General features: G+C 43.8%; 1 long non-coding RNA gene across 1 annotated transcript in view; it reads left to right on the top strand.

The window, feature by feature from the left end:
* The window catches only part of LOC119489377, a 32,563-nt gene extending 27,151 nt beyond the window's left edge, over positions 1-5,412 (top strand). Inside the window, exons 2-3 of the long non-coding RNA XR_005207160.1 lie at positions 2,183-2,190; positions 5,373-5,412. This is a non-coding gene — a long non-coding RNA (uncharacterized LOC119489377). The remainder of the gene's footprint in view (positions 1-2,182; positions 2,191-5,372) is intronic.
* The last annotated feature ends 10,935 nt before the right edge of the window (positions 5,413-16,347 follow it).

Raw genomic sequence — 16,347 nt, 5'->3', positions numbered from 1 at the left:
AAGGAAGGAATTCTGCCCATAGAAAAATACGCTTGAGGGCTTTTATTTTGAAATGAAAGCAGGAAGTGTTGATCTAAAAATAAGTCTTTACTTTTTTTTCACCTCCGTAACATATTCTACAGATAGACATCGAAACTTTAGTAATCTTGCTGGTATGATGTTAATAATACAGTCAATAGATCACTTTCACTGTCTGTTGCTGCTGTGAGACGCGTGCGTCACGCGTCAAAAATAGGCGAGACCTCTATTTTCTAGAAGAGACGCAGCTGAGGCTCACGCGGACAGTGTGGCTGCACTAACCTGTTAACACGGACGCCGACATAAAAAACAACAGGTAACGCAGCTGCCACGCGCTCCTGACGTTCCTGGTGGTTCCGGACTGTTAGTGTGAGAGCCCTTGCCTTTAGAGAAAAAATATTTATAAAAGGGAGGGAAATAGTAGATGCTTGATTAGCTCATCTTTCATAGTTCACTGTCTGACGTCTGGCTAAAACATGAACTAATGAACTAACGTTATCAACAGAATGGGAAGAGGTTACAGTTTTTTTTGTTTTTCTTCGTGCAGCTGGAGAACGAAAGGAAAGAAATGGGATCAGGATCAGAATTTTTGTTTATTGCCAGGTGAATCAGGTATACACTTGGAATTTGCTTTGGTCTGTTGGTGCACACACAGCAAAAGTGCCGTGGGTCAGAATCTAACCCGGGCCGCTGCCAAGGACTCAGCCTACATGGGGCGCACGCTCTACTGGCCGTATGAACACGTGACCAGAACAGTCATACATTCTGTCATCGTGTTGCTTATAGATGGAATTAGAGTGAAAATAATCATGTCCCATTTTTGCTGGGGACCCCCTGGAACCCCCTCATGAACCCCCTGGACACTTTGAAAAAAAACACTGAGATAGAGGCGGCCCCCAGAGGTCACAGTGTTGACGTTGTGTCAAAGACGTCTATGTATTGTGTTGCAGAATCAAAAAACACAGGACGTGGTGTTAAAATCTGTCCCTTGTCCCATCAAGTGGTGAGCACTTCCACGAAATTCACCTTGTTGTTTAGAGTGGTTGACAATTGACAGGTGGGGTTTCTCAGAGTTTGTGGGAGGGTTGTCTGGGTTGTGACATTTCAGGACAATTGGGCACAGGACGCATCATCAGTAGTGTACCCTTGTATCATCAGATGTTTCGGCCTTTTAACACTATACACCCTCCACAAAGGCGGCCAGCTGCAGGGTGATCAATCCTCAGCTTGTGTACTGTGCCCAAGTGTCCTGAAATTCACCTTGCTGCTGGGAATGGCAGACGGCTGAAAGGCTGATAGGTAGGGGGTTCTCCAGTGGGTTATGCGGATGTATGTCTAGCCCTGCCCGGATCATTCCACTTGAGCCAAATCCACTGGCTGCTTCTTTTAGCTGCTTCTGAGATTGCTCTGATGGTCTGCCGCAGAGTCTGACCGTAGCATCCCAGCTCTTTCAGCAATCTGATGGTAGAAGAAGCCACAAATCCTCTGCATCCTACCTCCACTGGATGGACTTTGGTGTTCCAGCCTCGCTGCTTCGCTTCTGCTGCTAGCTCTGCATAGCGCAGCTTTACGTTCATAGGCCTCTTCAATCAAGTTTTCCCATGGAACTGTGAACTCTACTATGTAAGCAGTCTTCAGTGAGGGGGACCAGAGTACCAAGTCTGGCCTGAGGTTGGTGGAAGCGATCTTGGGTGGAAAAATTAATTGCTGGCCGACGTCCACCAGCATCTTCCAGTCGCGGGCCATGAATAGGCGTCCTGTGTGTTGTGGGAGGGTGTTTAGGTGTTTTCTGTCCTTCTCCAACAAATGCTGTTGCCTTAAGTGTATCGGTTGTTCTCAGGGGGGGGGGCAAGGAGTTGGTCGACCGTCGCTTGTCTTCCAAAGCTGATGCCAGGCTCTTGAGGACCTGATTGTGCCGCCAGGTATATCTGCCTTGCGAAAGACTGGTCTTGCATTCTGTCATGATGTGTTTGAGAGTCGCTGGAGCTGGGCAGAGGACACAGGTTGGGTCCTCGCCATACCACTGATAGAGATTGTTTGGTGATGGAAGAAGGTCGTATGTCGTTCGACCAGAGATATCCAGTGAAATGAGTCTGAGAAAATTAGTGAATTATATGCCGGTATGTCGTGTAGTCGACCAGTAGCATGGATGAAATTATCAAAGGCCAAAATGTCCTTCGGGAAATATGCCAAATAAATAAATAAATAGCATAGTAAATTGCCTAATATTGTGACCTAAGTGACCTATAAGAAACATGTATGTTGTCAAGACCACTTAAATGTAAACTTATATTATACAGGAAGGGGAGAACACAAATACACCAAAAGTAAACACAAATATTATATTTAACAAAAGGAAAGAATGCAAAAGGCCGTAGTAGGGAGGAATAACTGGATTTATTGGTATTTGTGGGTGCAAATGTTCATGTTTACTTCCTGTTAGCTGATGTCGTTCACATACACTGCAAGGGGAAATAAACTGGGACCCATTTAGAATGTTTACGTTTAAAACTTTGAAATGGTCTAAATATTGTAGATTTGTGACATCACAAATAGACAGAAATCCTAACGGCTTGTTTCAAACGCACCTTTTCTGAATACGGGCTGTGTGTGTTTCTCTGTGGATTAAGCGTTTCGATACTTTCACAGTATTTATATATCACTTAAACCTGCTTTATAATATCAAAGACATGAAAATGTCACTTTTTATAATATGGGACCTTTAACTTATTTTGAAGTTATGTCAAATGTAGGGTTAGAGTTAGGGTCAGGTTATTATATTTTTTAATACAACCCATGATGTTAGATTGTATGGACCCAGTAGTTGAGGTGAAATGCTGCCTCCTATTTGTGGCCAGGTATTACACATTGCAGCTTTAATAAATAATAGTATGATACAATATGAAAAATAGAAATAAACTGGAATTTTAAACTTTGATAGCAAAGGGAATGTGGACGGATCGTCATATTTCATTGATACAGAATGTGAACTCACTGAACCATGCACAGACTACATACAGAAGTGTATCAGCCCCTTTACTGGTGCCTATAGGGCTCTTTTTAATGACCATGCTGCTCATGTGAGAATCAATCATTAGTGCACAGAAACACAGCATTACCCTCCTCCAAAGTCCACAGTGAATTCATCAAATCTGCAGTTTTGGGAACGGCATTTGAACACAACACGAGATTTTATCCACGTGTCCACAGTGCTGCTAAATCCATGGTGAATTAATTAGCTTTGATATTTTCCATTGTTTTGCATATATGTATGCTCCACAGTGCCTGATTTATTATTTGTACATCTATTGACATCACAATGCTCCTGTGATTTCAGCCAGCCCATTATATGAGCAGTGTTAACAGCAGCCCTCAGTGAGCACACATCCTTGCCTGGAGCACTCTTCCCCTCTCATCCCTCCATTCTGTTTCATGCTTTATTCACATATTTCCTTCCATGCATCCGTCCCTCTCTTCAGCGCTACATCCCATGCTCCCCAGTGACTGCCTATTACACGGGGAAGCTTCCTCTGCTCCCTCCCCTGCTGTGCATGCATCGTGTATCTGTGCGTCTGTAAAGCAGTTTTGGGTGTGTCGACCTTCAGCTGTGGATAAGTGCTCTCTGAGTCAGACCGATGCATCATTCATCGGACTGTCCAGGATGTACTGCTGTGTCCCGTTCAGACCACATGTTCAGACCCTCGTCTTCTTCTCCCCTCCCCCACAATCACAACCCACCCCACCCTCACCCATCACGTCTTTGCTCTCCAACCGTCCAGCTCCCTCCTGCTCTGATGGATGCTCAACGGAGCCACAGCCTTCTCCCTTAATCCCCCTTTCTTCATCCTCTTTGACCCCCCTCCTTTTATCAAGCCCTCTTACACTCTCACTGTTCCTGCCTTCTCTCTTTACCCTCTTCACCCACTGCTACCTCTGCCTCCCATCCTCTGCCTCTGCCTCCTGCTTCCTCTGCCTCCCTTACTCTGCCTCCCATCCTCTGCCTCCCATCCTCTGCCTCTGCCTCCTGCATCCTCTGCCTCCCTTCTTCTGCCTCCCATCCTCTGTCTCCTGCATCCTCTGCCTCCCATCCTCTGCCTCTGCCTCCTGCATCCTCTGCCTCCCATCCTCTGCCTCTGCCTCCTGCATCCTCTGCCTCCCATCCTCTGCCTCCTGCATCCTCTGCCTCCCTTCCTCTGCCTCCCATCCTCTGTCTCTGCCTCCTGCATCCTCTGTCTCCCATCCTCTGCCTCCTGCATCCTTGACTTTACACTCCCATCAACCTCACCAGTGAACCAGGAAACAGGCCCATTCTGAAGCCAATTATTCTAAATAACTCTCATTTACATCCAGCCAGCCTAATCAATATGAACACAGAGGTCACAATGTTTCATGTGCTGACTCACACACCCAGTCTGACATATATATACTGCTCTTTCACCATGATCACCAGCATGATCTGGATTGTTCTCACTTTTGTTTTTTGTTTTCTGTAGAGAGCTTGGTAACACTTTCTATGACGCCTCTGTCTATAATGCATTATAAACATACTTATAATGCATTATAAACTGCTTTGAGCTCTGTATAATTATAGTTATAAGCACTCATAAATATTGATTAATAACAATATAATCAGAACACATAAAGCATGACTTATAAGGTCAAGTATAATACTTCATAATTGCTGGTCACTGACTGACATTTGTTTTGCAAGGATAATACATTATTATCACTGTCATAATGCATTATAATGTGATTATAAGTTAATGGTCATCGTTTGCTTTCAGTAAAGTAAAAAATTATTTAACAATGGTTTGTGTGTTGTTCTTGCATAGATTTAATAATATTATTACTTCAAACACCCAATGACCACTTAGAGTAACTTATAATCACATTATATAAAGACAAGATGCTAATGTATTACAACTATGAGAATTATAATACATTACTACATGTCAGTCAGTGACCAGCAATTATGACGTATTATGGTACATGACCTTATAAGTCATCATAAAATGCTTTATAATGTGTTATGATTGTCATTATGAATATTTAGGACCGCTTATAGCTATAATTATACAGTGCTATAAGCAGATTATAAATGTGTTAGTAATACATACAGTATGGCTGGAGCGAAGCGAGGCAAGGGTGAGAGGGTTTTTGTGGGCTGTTTAGATCAGAAAACATGTGATTCAACCAGCCAATCAGAGATGGCTCCTCTTCCTATGTCACATGCAGGATCATTAGAATATACCGCCCACAGCTGGAGAGCTACCTTTGTTAAGGTGCACCATATTGTTCTCTCTAGCCAATCAGAGCAGACTGGGCTTTTTCAGGAGGGGGTCTTAAAGAGACAGGAGCTAAAATGGAGCGTTTCAGACAGAGGGTGAATACAGGTATATTCAGACAGAGGGTGAATACAGGTATATTCAGACAAACAGTGAATACAGGTATATTCAGACAGAGGGTGAATACAGGTATATTCAGACAGAGGGTGAATACAGGTATATTCAGACAGAAGGTGAATACAGGTATATTCAGACAGACGGTGAATCCATCCATCCATCCATCCATCCATCCATCTATCCATGCATCCATCCATCCATTCACCCATCCATCCATGCATCCATCCATCCATCCATCCATCCATCCATCCATTGACAGACAGAGGGTGAATACAGGTATATTCAAACAGACAGGATGAGAACAATAATGTGTTTTTGAACATTAAAGCATGTAAACATGTTCTAGTAGAAACCCAAAATACAAGTATGAACCTGGAAATGAGCAGGATATGTCCTCTTTAACTTCTGAACGTATTATATCTTGTTAGTTTACACAAACAAATGTGTAAAAACCTCAAGTTGTTGTGGGGTTACAGGGGGTTACATCATGGATATGAGAAGAAGGATATCCGAGTCAAAGATGTCCCCATTCACTCGAATGCCTCTGCACATGTGCATTAGTGTTTGTCCGGCTGGCCCCGCCCACGCGTTCCTGTCACTGCGTCCAGCCAAGAAATTGTTTCAGCACGCAACTCCTCTTCAAATACAATATTTTAGGTTCTGTACAGTTTAAACAAACTGTATATTATGTGTTGCTTATTGAGCTTTTGAGGCGTTGGTAGGTATGCTAAGCTAATCGCCTGCTGACTCTAGTTTCATATTTAGTGAACAGATATGAGGGTGGTATTGATCTTACTAAGTAAGGGATAATGTACAGCGAACCGGTCATTCTTGTGAAATAAACCCCGACAGGGCGATGCTGCACCCCGACGATCAATCGAGTATTCAACAACGCTGTGTAATAAACCTGGATAGAAGCTTCTGCCAAACAAACTCAATGGAACTGTGTTTTAAAAAGTACTACATCACCTAAATGTATTATTATTATTGTTTCTAGAATTAGTATTAAAGAGATTCAGATTCCTTTTCTTCCTCCACACATCCGGTCCTTATTCTTCATTCATTATTTATTGAGGACAGAAGCCCTCTGTATAGCCTCCAGGGAGCCCAGGGCATGCTGGGAACATCCTGTGTGCATGGCCAGAGTTACAGCTGATCTTCCTCTCTGGGCTGGTGCGCACGCACACACAAATTCACACACGCACACACAGAGCCAGCCATGTCTTGTCTGATGAAGACAGTCTGGACAAGTCGTCCTGACATGTGGAGCAGCGTATATGAGAGCATCATCGACATAAGAAGCAAAGCTCATTGTGATTCAATCAATACTTTCAGTGCTGCACTGTCAAGGTTACAGGAGACACACGTGTGCTCGGTCTGTGTGTGGAAGAGGACAACTGTGTCCACAACTGTGAGCCTTGTCATGAGTCATCCCGTGAAATTAATTATTGTTCATAAGTGAACAGAGAAAATCGGTTCCGTGTGATGCTATGCAGGATGAATTATGTTTTTCTTTATGTGGTTTTGGGCCGTGTGTATGAAAGTCATGAACTGCGATGGATGAGTAATGGATAAGATATAATATACATATATTATAATACTGGATGTTGTGTTGCAAAGTCCATTTGGACTAGACTAGGGTTGTCAACGGTTAACCATCGAGAACATTTGTGACCGGTTACATATTGGTCTATAGGTTCATTAAACATGGGCGCCGAGGGGAAGCTGTTCAGACAGGACGCACTGCGGCGTAGCTTCAGCGAAGCCAACAGAAGATACGATAAAAAGACATCTACAGCACAAAACCTTAAAATTGCTTCCAGATGCTGTGTGTGAGTCAATGTGAGTCAATGTGAGTCAATGTGATTCAATATGAGTCAATGCGAGTCAATATGAGTCAATGTGAGTCAATATGAGTCAATGTGAGTCAATGGAGTAAAAGGAAAGCACCTCTTGTATTTCACGTAATTTTTTTTTAATTAACCAGTTAGTTACTGGTTAGTTACATTAACCAGTTAGTTACTCGTTAGTTATATTAACCAGTTAGTTACTGGTTAGTTACATTAACCAGTTCGTTACTAGTTAGTTATATTAACCAGTTAGTTACTGGTTAGTTACATTAACCAGTTAGTTACTGGTTAGTTACATTAACCAGTTAGTTACTAGTTAGTTATATTAACCAGTTAGTTACTGGTTAGTTACATTAACCAGTTAGTTACTCGTTAGTTATATTAACCAGTTAGTTACTGGTTAGTTACATTAACCAGTTAGTTACTCATTAGTTATATTAACCAGTTTGTTACTGGTTAATGGGTTTCGGACTATCGAAAGCAAAATGAACCAAAACAGACGTCCTTTGCTGTTTGATCTTTGTATTTTATATGAGAGATAATGACTCTTTTCCTCCTTATTAAAGTGCCTATAAGGATATGTATCTAACACCGTGATGTGTGTAACACATCTCCGTTCCAGTGCGTCAAAGGCATCATACTCAGTGTAGCCACGGGGCTGGATGCTCACGGCAGCAGCATGTCAGCTATACTGAGGATGATGAGAGAGAGGAGGGAACGTGAGCTCTAGTATCTATGTAGGATGGATGGTTACGCAGAAGGGAGGACCGAGCTGACGTCAGAGAGTGCGGTGCTGATGCAGAGGCTGGACAGCCAGAACAGCCTGCTCCTCCCTGGAGCATCCTTCCCTCCATTCATCCCCATTATTCTCTGTCCTGAGGCAGCGAAGGCTTGGAACGGGCCCTGACCGCAGAGTGTTAATCATAAGTAAAGGCTACCAAGGTAGCATGAAGTAGAGAGAGAGAGAGAGAGAGAGAGAGAGAGAGAGAGAGAGAGAGAGAGAGAGGAGACACAGATGTAGATGTGGAGCTGCTGCTGGCTTTGAGAGGCAGTGATGACGCAGACCTCCCCCACCCCCCCGGTCTAATTCATGCTGAACGTGCTTGTCATTCAGATCCAAGGCTCTGCATGTGTCACAAAGTCCTCCGCAGTGGGAGAATAAGACAGAATGGGGAAAAAGCTAGAATGAAGGGGCTCTAATATAATATAATATAATATACAGTATATAAAATATGCTTTTACGTTGACCATTAACCTCACAGCAATGCCTGAAACAGCCACAGGATGTTCCCCCTGTAATCCCTACACACTGACTCTGGCTGACACTCCCTCCCTAACACTGGATTTATGACGGTTTCTAATGGCCCCATTAATAAATCATTGCAAGCTGACATCGGTGTGTGCTAGCTACATCCGTCAGCGCCAGGGTCACTGAGTTCGTCCCTATAGACGTGGCTCCTGCCCAGCAACCCCCCCTGTCAGGGACCCCGCCCTGCCCTGGCACACTGTCTACTACATTATAGCCCTCACCCAATTCCCAGGCATTCATAGGGGGCACTGAGAAACTAGGAGATGGACCCGGGGGGCTGCAAGGACTCGTGACCCACTTCCAGTCACCCCCCAGCCTATCACACGTTGCCCCCCCACCCCAGTAACAGTGATGAAACTGACACTGGCTAATGCAAGGAGAAGAAGTACAAGTATAATTTGGAAAGAGGAAAATGAATTGTAATATTTAAGTATACCATTAAAGGTATAGAAAAGGGGTCTGCAACCTGCGGCTCCGGAACCACATGTGGCTCTTCGGCCAAGTGGCTCCCTGTGGAGTTTTAAAAATGGATATGAATAACTGTTTTTTGTTAACATTTTCATTTTTATTTATCATTGTTGTAGGTCTATGGTACGATGGTACGACGGAGTATTAGGGCCACATTGAGGAAAAATAAATAAATCTGAGATTTCGGGAATAAAGTCATAATATTTCGAGAATAAAGTCATAATATTACGAGAATAAAGTCATAGCTTTACGAGAAAAAAGTCGTAATATTATGAGAATAAAGTTGAAATCTCAGTTTTTTTCCCCTCAATGTGGCCCTAATACACTGTAGTTCATTTGCACTTTGGCCAACAACAATACACATTTAGGAGTTTACTTTACTACCTTGTCGATAAGCGTCTGTAGATTTCTCACCAAAAGTTAGCATTAGATAATGCCTCTTTAGCATATTTAGACATAACATTACAGAAGACTTGTAATACAAATAGTAATTGTCTTAATGTCAGTAATAAACTGGGGGAGTTCCATGATGATATCTATTAGTACATTTTTACCATATCCACCTGTAGTGTCTTCAAAATGTATACAATTTTACAATAAAAGACCGTTTTCTTTCAGAGTCTGAGCCAGAAATCTCCTCTTCAGCAGCTCTCACATCCACCAAACTCTCCACTTTCATTCCTCTCTATATTCTGAAGGTTTTTACAGAGGGGTTTGTTCATATATCATTCATAGCCTGATTTAAACAACATATTATTCACAAAAACATGACGAATGTGGACAGTATTTTCTGATTCGTGAAGTGATAAAAACAGATATCCAAAACTCCCTCAGTAGAAACCTTTGACTCTAATACGTAGATAAAATGAAACAAGAATTTGGAAGCTGACTTCATCCAATGTTCAGATTTCTGTTCTGGAAATTCATTCATTCATTTCAAATTAGCACGTATTTAATAAGGTAATGCCTCACCTGCCTAATTGTCTCAATGTCAGTAATCAACCGGGAAATGTCAAGGTGATATCTATTAGTTTGAATGTTGACCCTATTCGTCTGTAGTCAGTCTTACAGCCTGTTTATTACATGTAGATCAGTGGAATAGTGTGAAATCGCCAGCAGGAATGTGTGTCACTTCACACGCATGTACGTGCATGTGCATCTTTGTGAGTGTGCACAGAACAAACAAATCAGGAACCCACCAATATAGACATTGCTCCTTAGCACTACTATAGGTACAGTGATGAACTCCACGGGGCACCTTTAGGTTAATATTCAGCATCTTGGATCGAAGTGTTCCAAAGAAGAACATACTCAAAGTGGTTCTGTGAACTTGTGCAGTACATGAACGAGAATATGTGCACGGCCCACCTACATGCAAGTATAAAAGAATCTGTGCTACAGTATGTTTGATGAATGTTTAATTTAGTCTTTCTAACTTTAACTAACACAGTAGATCCCATGATGTCCGATTCAGCAGAGCAGCCACCACAGGCAGATGTCAGGAAGCTGTTTAGACTGACAGATGTGGCTCAACAAGGATCCACCAACCTTCTCTGGCATGTCTGAGCAAGTGATGTCAACAGAACCGATACTTAGGCACCAAGTCGATGCCAAAATTCTGAAAACGTGACTGTACTCGTTTTTTTTACAGTACCGCAGATAGCGTCAGGGCTCGAGACTAACGGGGTCCCGCCGTCCCGTCAACGATCGAAAATGTCCCCGATACAGCTACATTATGAACAACAAATCCATGTTGAAATAAGAAGGAGGAGAGCTAGTTTGCATTACTATTAGCTATTAGCAGCCGGTGGGCAGCACAGTCCTGCTTGGCTAAATAACGGAGGCTAACAGCTAACGTACAGATGTTCAAGCGCTACTCAGTAAAAATGAATATTGGGTGATTATGACGTTATCATGATGTGTTCAAATGTAATCTTGTAAAATGTGTTTTTTGGCAAGAAACTTCAGGCGGATCATCAGGAATTAATAATACATTATCAAAAACCAGTATACAAACGGTAATAAAGGTGTTGAAGGACCCTGGGATTTATTGTTTCCTTTCTCTTTGTTATCGTGGTATTGAATTGAGTGTTGACAATCGTGGTATGGACTAATGACTGTCTAGTATGGTGACAGTCTGAGCCACTGTGGTGCATTGCTGAAGGAATTGTATCATGTCCTTTTTTGGTGCATCACCTTGGTATAACAAGACCCAGCTATGGACCCGAGCTGGATCAGTGACATGCAACAGCATCTGTATCGTCTGCTTCTTGTTTCGGGTGCTCAGTCGATTGAAACTCCGCCCCACGGAGATTACATGTTTTATCTCGGACACCTGTTTTGAGATAATTCTCAGTTGTTCTTATAGGATCCAGTGAGGTGCTGTTTGTGTTGTATCCGTGCACAATAATTAGCAAAATCAACACACATGCCCTTCCAGCCTTTAGCAGAGTTAGAAGCCAGCCAAGCTGCTTCTCTAATGGGATCCAAAGCTGTCCCGGTTGTGAGGAGGCGATTGTGGTGTATTTTTCCACAAACAGCTAGGCCTCTTAAAAAAGCCACTTCTTCTGGTGCCAGATCATGTGAACGGAGCATGCAAACCATTTTTCGAAGAGAGCTGTGAAGCTAAATTATTATTTTTTTCAACAAAAATCTAAAGCTAGGACAACGAATAGACTGCAGGGTATGAGGTGAGATGAGAGAGAGAAACAGCAGCCCTGCAGGTCATCAGTTTGACCCGTGATCCCTGACCTCTGGTCCTTAGCTGCCTATGGTCATGCCCGTCCCTCCTCATAGGGCACTTAAGTCATTTTGGTAATTTGGTTGTGAAGGAGATAATAAGGATTTAATGATGGGCTGACCCCTCCCCCATGGCCCAGTCCTGACTCACACACACTGACAGGTCCTGGTCTCAGGAGACGTATGAAGAGAGGCAGAGCCAAGCATGTCTGGAATTCAATGATTATCTCCAGATTTCCCCAGAGGGCCCATGGCTCCACAATGCCTTCAATGATTCTATTTTTAACCTAAATAGAAATGTAATTGTTGTTTCTGTGTCAGTCCTTAAAAGGACATAAATCAGTTCATGTAATGTTGCGTACGTGAGCTGTGGTGCTTATTGGCTGGTAATTTGGAGTTTGGATTAATCTTGAAAGAGTGGATCTGGTTGGGATGTGGAACACTAACTGAAGGTTGTAGCTGAGGTGTGAAGGCTTTTAAGCAGCTTTTGAATGAGCCAGTACCGTCTTGGAAATTCTGTGATTGTTTGTTTTGCACTACAACAGATCACTTCTGTGTGCACGGAGCACGGGTGTTGAACAGTTAAGGCAACAAAGCATTGAAATTATTGCCAATTCCATGGGGCAAAAAGAAGAGTAATGCCATGGTCACAGCAACATTCAGTCCCCATTCATTTGAGTGAAGAAGGGGGCCATTTTGTATTTACTTCCTGTCACACTCACGAGTTCAATCTGACTGACCTTTGACCTGCCTATAACACGACTCAGAGCCGAGATTGGGAGGAACGCTGGATGGCTGGCAGTCAGGGTAAGGACGGGGGTAGAGGGGTAGAGGGGTCCTACATACGGCGACAGGGCTGTAGTCCAGTCTCAAGCTTCGGACAAACCAGGAACGTCAGGAGCGCGTGGCGGCTGCGTGGCGGCTGCGTGGCGTGGTGGCTGTGTCATTCACGCGTTGGGCGTTCTCACCAGCTGCATTTCAGCTGCGTGTCTGCTGCGTTTCTGCTGCTGCAGCTGCTGCTGTCAGCCCTTTCTTTCTACATAGAGTTTGCGTTTTAATGGTCATTTCATTTCATTATAAATATCATTTATATTTATTTTAGACCGAGAAAGGTTAAGAAACGTGTGGTAATTTGTAAATAATAGTATTAATCCACAATTAAAATTCCGTACTATATTCATTCATGGAGTTCTCCAAGTCACTGCATGTTCTAGAACACTGTCCGGCACATATTTCAGAATAAAAGCCTTGTGTTAACAAATGAAGGAATTCTGTCCACAGAAAAAAACAGCTTGAGGGCTTTTATTTTTAAATGAAAGCAGGAAGTGCTGATTTAAAAATAAGTCTTTACTTTTTTTTTTATCTCCGTAACATATTCTACAGATAGACATCGAAACTGTAGTAATCTTGCTGGTATGATGTTAATATACAGTCAATAGATCACCTTCACTGTCTGTTGCTGCTGTGAAACGTGCTGGGCACGCGTCAAAAATAGGCGGGACCTCTATTCTCTAGAAGAGGCGCAGCTGAGACGCGCATGTCACGCAGGCAGTGTGGCTGCTCTAACCTGTTAACACGGACGCCGAAATAAAAAACAACAGGTAATGCAGCCACCACGCGCTGCTGACGTTCCTGGTGTGTCCGGGCTGTAAGGACGGGGGTAGAGGGACCATTCATACAGCGACAAGGCTGTAGTCCAGTCTCAGTGTCCACTGAGTCCCTTTGGCTCGAGGGATGGCAATGACAGTTGTTCTGTCACGGTCCGGCTGTGCCTCTCCCTCATTCCTCATGTCTTCTGTTATTTAGCTCTTCCTTGTGTTTCTGGTTTGGTCCCCGCTTTGTTGCTCTGTGCACATCTAGTCAAAATCCTTCATTTGTATTCCTGATGGAACATGAACCTTTCCTATATATATATATACTGTATATATATATATATATATATATATATAATATCCTCATCTGCTCAGCACACACAGTAACTGATTGGATCAAACAAGACTGTCTTTAGAGCCTTTATTATTTGATAGTCCAGAGAATAGACCGGAAAGGAGAGACAGAGGGGACGACATGTAGCAAAGGGCCTCAGATTGGATTCAAACCCAGGCCTCTGTTTATGGACTCAGCCTTGGTATACTCCTAACGGAGTGTACTCAGGGGTTAAAGGTATACATAGCTGATTGTAACTGTGAACAATAGTAAGACAGCAGGAGGGAGAACACAGAAAGGGGGCTGCTTTTTTTTATCTGTCTTGGTCTACACTCTTGAGCAGTTAGACTATAGGACCTGTCTGGACTTAACCCGCATGGCCAGACGAGCTCAAGGAACTGACGATTATTTCCTGCTTCCTGCTTTTCACCACATCCTGCGAGTAAATTCAGGCTTGAAATGTTTGAATGTGATAACATGACAGTAAGTCTGTGTACTGTCATTGATGCAGTGTCCTTGAACTCCTCCTCCAGACTGACGGGGTTAAATATGATCCTGAATCACATCGTCACTGAGCTGTTCTTCTGTTGGTGCCCATCTCTGCATCTCCACCGCCCTTCCTCGTTCCCGTCTTTCCATGCCTGTGTGTGTGTGTGTGTGTGTGTGCACATCGACACACGCTTGAGTCATGCTGTTCAAAATCAGTAGAAGAAACGGAAATATTAGAAATAAACACACTATCACATATTCCCACAACATATGCATGGCATACACGTGTAAAAATAATCACATTTACATGAGTATTAAAGCATCTTACACACACACACGCACACTCACGCAGACACACCTACACCCATCACTGCAGGCAAGCACCCTCCCTAGCATGGCTTCCCCCGTCATTTCTCTCCTCCTCTAGCTGTGATCCAATTGGCTGTTGGATGGGTGAGGCTCACTGCAGAGGCAGAAACGATGGGAGGGGAGGGGGGAGGCTTCCCCCGCTTACCACGACTCTCTCTCTCTCTCACACACACACACACACACACACACACACACACACACAGGGAATCCCTCCCTTCTGCTGTTCACCACACATCCCGCTCTCCGTTACACACCGCTATTAAATTATTCAGCACAGCCAGGTTTGACTGTGCTGCACACCAGATATGAGGAGGAGGAGGTTGAGTGGCGTCTCTGAGCTAGCTCCTCGTTGTTTTTGAGAGTTTCACCTGGTTTTACCTTCGCCGAGAGGAGTTTTGGGTGACGTGCATCATCAGCCAAAGTGAGATTCCCACCAGTGTGTTATTAATAGGAAGGTCTCAGGTTTTAGCGCTGATGGTTATGCATAGTTACGCAGTCACAGGGTGAGAGGACGCACACCGGGGTGCAGCTGTCCAGTGCAGACGTTAGGTCAGGTTTCACTACTGTGTGTGTGTGTGTGTGCGCGCGTGTGTGTGTTTGTGTGTGACAGCACCATAGTTTGCATGAGGGAGCCCCCAGCCGATGGAGAGAGGGAAGTATTTCAAGTCCTATGTTTTGAGCATGTGTGTGTGTGTGTGTGTGTGTGTGTGTGTATGTGTGTGTGTGTGTGCATCACTGGGAATACACGTACACACACACACACTGAAAAGGGCTGAAAGGGGCACGGCGACCTTTTATATCTCATCTGTGCCATTTAGGAAGAATCCAATGACAGGATGAGGGTGTCAGCACTCTGATCCAATAACACTGCTGAAGGTCATACTGAAGGTCATGCTGAGGTCATACAAGGCGTTGTAGAGGGGACTGAACAGAACAGACAGGTGGGACAGCAGCGTCCCTGCTAGTCAGCTGTGTGATTCTCTGTCGTCTCATCGCTCCGTCATTTCTCTTCATTAACAACGAGCCCGATATCAGCAGCAACAACATGATCATCCATTTATCATATTGTTTATTCATTTCTATTCATTTTGGTTGTTGGAGAAGCAGCAGTGATGTGAATATGTGCTTTTTGCCTTTCCCGCACTGAAAGCCAACTGCACTGTAGCCTTACTAATAATAACTGAGCTGTAATATGAATGGAGACGTCCATATATGGCGAAGGAGCCGCGGAGGCAGGGGGGGGGGGCTGTGGACTGATCTCATGGCCACATCAGTGTCAGGCTGACCCTCCACTCTCACTCTCTCACTCTTCATATGGTGCATGAGGTCTGACTGTCACAGAAAGGGTGGGGGGGTGCATGGCGGCTCTGCACGGTGCCGTAAAGTGTAAATAAAGAGCCCACGGCACGGCCACCACGCCACCAATGTTAACGTGAGGAATGTGAGGAATGTGAGGAATGATAAAGAGCAATGTGAGAGACACGTGGATCCTGTCGGCTCTGATAAGATCATGTGACGCGTTCTAGCTCCAAGTTTCTCATTTTAGGTGAGATGATTACAATGATGTGTGTGTGTGTACGTATAATGATCAGCTGATATCTTAGCCCCTATGTTTGGACGGGGGTGTGTTACACACTGTAGCTCCATGCAGCAGTCAGGCCTCTGCCCCTGTAGATTGCAGATTCACTCACAATCTGATTGGATCTATTCTCTATTTGACCCATTAAACAAAATCAATGCAGATGTGCTCACAGTGACATCAGGCTTATTAGTGGAG

The sequence above is a fragment of the Sebastes umbrosus genome, chromosome 6 (genome assembly GCF_015220745.1).
Source record: "Sebastes umbrosus isolate fSebUmb1 chromosome 6, fSebUmb1.pri, whole genome shotgun sequence".
NCBI lineage: Eukaryota > Metazoa > Chordata > Actinopteri > Perciformes > Sebastidae > Sebastes > Sebastes umbrosus.
Note: the sequence above shows the minus strand (reverse complement) of the source record. Positions and strands in the feature narration are given on the sequence as shown.